Genomic DNA, 4,849 nt, shown 5'->3' on the forward strand with positions numbered 1-4,849 from the left:
AAAGAAAGAAACTGCTTAAGGAATGGCTGACCCCCGAAAGGGCTCTGGCCCCTCTGCTGCTGTCCATGGTGCTGAGAGCTTGCATGTTGGCCAGAGGCGAGAGCCAGCAGGCCAACGGCAGGCAGGCAAGGGCAGGTGGTCATGGGCAGGGGTGAGCAGGGGCATCAGGAACACTGGAGGAGGGGCAAACAGGCCGCTGCCAGGCCCAGCCACAACGATGGTGGAACCCTTGAACCATGCAGCCAGACCCCCAGACTCTGGCCGCACACTTCCCATGGCGCAGCCCAGGAAGCCCTCATGCGCCCTCCCTAGTGGCTGCCCCAGCAAGGATGGGGGGACCCCAGTGCAGGCCCATTCCTCTTGCACAAGGAATGCTCAAACCAGTGATTACCGAATGAATGAATGGATGAGTGAATGACTGGGGTCTGGATGACCCCAGGACGGGAGAGGAGGAGGGCAGGGGAGGCCACAAATCACAGCAGGATCAGAGTTTGGTGTGTGACCTGGATGACCCAGGCTCCAGTCATTCATTTATTCACTCATTCATTCATTCATTCGTTCGTTCGTTCTATAACCCCCATTCTGCCCTGAGCTGGCCAGACTCAGAGAGGTGCAGAGGCTTGCCTGAGGGTGCCCAGCAGGGTGGAGGCATAGCTCAGGTGACAGGCCTCATCCTCTGAGGGAGTGGCTGAGTCTCCCCTGGCTCTTTTCCAAACCCCCACCTCAGCTGGGGGGGATCTCCGGGGTAGCCTCCAGCTATGACTTGTCGGCCTTCCCTGGCTCCTGTGGGTCTTCAGTCCCAGGAAAAGGAGCCCTAGGGTGTAAGGAAGGCTCCAGGGGCACCAGTTGCCAGGGGAGCCTGGCATGGATGGGCCCCACAGGTTGCTGGGTTAATACAAGACTTCAGTCTGAATTTCAGATAGACAAGGAATTACTGTCTTACTGTAAAAATATCCCAATTATTACACAGGAATTAATTATATTGGAAGATAATTTGTCCTTTACCTGAAATTCATATTGAATGGGACATGGGTTTCTTTTTGCTTTTGCTAAGCCTGGCAATCTGGCAGGGGTGTGCATGGTCGGGCTCTACCCAGCACCTCCCAGTGCCCCTCTGCTCTGGCCCTGCCCCACCTGCAGGATCTGGGCTCCTACACTGAACACCGGGCCTGAGTCCGAGGGAGGAGCCACCCAGGTCACGAGATGCAGGCGAGATGGCCGAGTGACTCTGAGCCTGTGCCAGGTGCCCAGAAGCCTCCAGGCCTGGCTGAGGATCCAGAGCCCAGATTCCAGCAACGGCTGCTCCAGCCTCAGGGGAGGCTGTCATGCAAGGGTCCCTGCTTTCTGTGCCTGCACCTTCCATCTTCCCCAGCTCGCCTGCCAGGGGCAGATGGCACCTCCTCTGCCTACTCCAGCCCCTGCCTTCCTGAATCCCAGTCACTGCCTCAAGGGCATCACCCCAGGGCCAGCCCTCCCGCTCCACCCACCCCTGGCCACGGCAATTCCCAGCTCCAAACACCCTCAATGCCTCTCTGATGACGGGTTGAGTCTGAGCCCTTGAACGGGGCTCATCACCTAAAAGGTGGCTCTGACCCGCCCACCTTAGCTATGGCAGATCAACTTTTTGTTCCAGGCAAACACAGTGTGCATGCACCATGCTTTCTGGCCTCGTCAATGAAGTGTCAGGGCTAGTCCATAGCCAGGCTTAGGTTCAGCCTGTGACCAAGGTCAGGGCTCAAAATGTAACTAGAATTAGGGTCAGTGTGTGACCAGGATCAGAGCTTAGTTTGTGACCAGGATCAGGGCTCAGGGTGTGACCAGGATCAGGGTTCAGAATGTGACCAGGATCAGGGCTCAGGGTGTGAGCAGGATCAGGGTTCAGGGTGTGGCCAGGGCCAGGGCTCAGGGTGTCACCAGAATCAGGGTTCAGAGTGTGAACAGGATCAGGGCTCAGGGTGTGAGCAGGATCAGGGTTCAGGGTGTGACCAGGATCAGGGTTCAGTATGACCAGGATCAGGGCTCAGGATGTGAGCAGGATCAGGGTTCAGATTGTGGCCAGGGTCAGGGCTCAGTGTATGACCAGGATCAGGGCTCCATGTGACCAGGCTCAGGCTCTGGGTATGAGCAGAATCAGGTTCAGTGTGTGAGCAGGATCAGGGCTCACTCAGTGTGTGATCAGGATCAGACTCAGTGTATGACCAGGATCAGGCTCAATGTGTGACCAGGATCAGAGCTTAGTGTGTGACCTCATCAGGGCTCAGGGTGTGAGCAGGATCAGGGCTCAGAGTGACCAGGATCAGGACTCAGAGTGTGACCAGAGTCAGGGCTCAACGTATGACCAGGATCTGGGCTCAGTGTGACCGGGATCAGGCTCAGGGTGTGAGCAGGATCAGGGTTCAGTGTGTGGCCAGGGTCAAGGCTCAGTGTGTGACCAGGGTCAGGGCTCAGCCTGTGACCAGGTCATATCCAGTGTCCACCCTGGAGAGCTGCCTGTTGAGGGCCGGACCACTTCGTGGGCTCCCTTGAGCTTCACTGTGTGGGTTTCTAGGCCCTCTTGGAGCACAGACCACTCAGAGCCTGGTCTGGCTGGGAATGTTGCCCATCCTTCAGCTCACTGCCAATGTCCCTCAGACATGTCCCACTCTCATCCCACTCACCACTCTGCCAAATAGCATGGGCCACCTCTCGATGAAGAGCCTCAGCTGCCAGGGAGCTGTGAGCCCAGCATGAGCAGGCATCTGCCCCTGTTGACTGTCTGATGCCAGACCCACAGGCCGCCACCCAACACACTCAGGGTCCGAACGCCTGGGTGCCAGCCCCCTGTGAGAGGCTGGGCATGTGTGGCCCTGAGTCCTCCCCGCCCCACCCTGGGTGCAGGAGGGCCCTGGGGCCTTGAGGCCCGGCTCTGCTCGGGCAACTGGAGCACCCAGTGCATTCACATTCCACTGCTGACACTTTCCAAATATCTTATTAGAAATTAATATTTAATTCTCTTCTGTGGATTTAACTTAATTATTCAATTTATTATTGCAATTACTGAGAAGCACCCGGAAGCAAAATTGCTTGCTTTGGGCAGAGGAGACAGTCAAGGAGGCAGGAGTCTTGCCAAGCACATCCCAATTTCAGAATGAGCTTTGCAGCCTTCACCCCGGGGATGCCTCCTTGTGTCCCACTGAAGTCTCTCTTGCTGCGGTTAGGAAACAAAACTTCTTTTCCCTGTCATGGTTGGCTGAAGATGCTTCCTGTTCCCTGAGTGTCACCTCCTGGGTGGGACTTCCCTGGGGTGGAGCCAGAATTCCTGTTTCTGCTAAGAGGGGGACCCTGAAGGCAGCACCCCCATTTCTTCCTTCCATATCATGCTGGGGTTCACTGCCCAGACAGGCAGGAGGAAAAGGAGGGAGAGATGAGGAAGGAGGAGGAAGGCTGGGGAGAGAAGGATGGCAAGAGATAGAAGGGAGGGAGGGGAGGAGGAGGGGAGAGGAGTGGGGGCCTTGTTTTTGCTACCACCCCCAGGCACAGCTTCTAATCTGGCCCTGCAGGTCGGGTCCCGTATCTACAACCTTGCCCTCAGGGAGAGGCTGTTTCCCTTTACAGATTCCGGTACCAAAGCTCCAGGAAATGCGGTGATTTGTCCCTGGGTGCCCAGGTGGACCTGGCCAGGTCTCAAACCCAAGGCCATGGGCCACAGGGACGAGGTCTCCTGGCCAACACAGCCCTGCTACTGGAGAGGTTGCAGCTGCCCACAGTTAAGCCCCAGGGCCCCCTCCCCTCACCCGCCTTCCTGCCTGTCCATTTCCGGGGAGAAGAGCAGAGGTCCTGGGGGGACAGGGATGCAGGACTGGATGCCAGGGATGACCCTGAGTCCTACCTATGAGGACAGCTCTGCCCTTCCCCCCTGCCCCTCCAGGCCTCAGCCGTCCTTCTGGCTCCCAGTCTCCTTCACCCCGAGGGCCCGCTGCCCAGGACAACCCGTGGGCTGCTGTGTGTTTGCTCCGGCCCACTGTGGATGGGCGCCAGCCCAGGCTGGGAGTCACATGCCAGCTGGGAACAGCAGGGGGTGGTGAAGAGACAGAGGGGAAAGGTGGGATCTGGGGTCCATTGGGGCCAGTCACTCTGTCCTGGTGTCTTGCTGGCCCGAAGGCCACGTGGGAGCACCAGAAAGAAACCACCGCTGTGTCCCGCCGTGGGCCTCAGGGCCACAGAGCAGAGCGCCTGCAGCGTAACAGCAACGTAGCCCACGAGGGTAGCAGAGATGGGCAGTGAGCTCCACGGCCATGACTGAATGAGGCTAGACGCCGGGCGGGCTGCAGGACCTCATCCGTAATGCTCAGTGGCCCTGCAAGGTAGCACGCATGCCCCATTTCACAGATGAGGAAACGGAGACTCAGAGAGGGGAAGCCCCATGCTGAGGCCCCACAGTGAGGAGGCCCCTGCTCCACAGCGCCCTCCGCGGCCCGGCTCTGCCTCCAGCCCACTTGCCAGACTCTGCCCTCAGAGGTGGTACTCAGGGCAAACTCCATCTGCCCCAAGTCTGGAACTCTGGGAGGCTGGGTCTGGGTCCGGGGGAGAGATCTGGATGGGGAAGCCTCCGGAGAGCCACGGGAGACCTCAGGGAGCCTCTCACACCCCGAGGGCAGGGTCAGGCCCTGGTGGCTTCCAGGTTAGGCCAGGGAGGGCGGTGCCCCAGATCCAGACCCGAGACCAGGGAACCAGGCCCCCTTGGGCTTCTGATCTGCTCATCACAGAGGGGCATCTACGTTATCTCCCAGGCTTCTGAGTGAAAGGTGCCACCATGGTCACGCCCCAAAGACAGCATGCACTGAACTGTCCTGGGCCACCAAAAGGCAAA

The sequence above is a fragment of the Mandrillus leucophaeus genome, unplaced genomic scaffold (assembly GCF_000951045.1).
Source record: "Mandrillus leucophaeus isolate KB7577 unplaced genomic scaffold, Mleu.le_1.0 Scaffold644, whole genome shotgun sequence".
In the NCBI taxonomy this organism is placed as follows: domain Eukaryota; kingdom Metazoa; phylum Chordata; class Mammalia; order Primates; family Cercopithecidae; genus Mandrillus; species Mandrillus leucophaeus.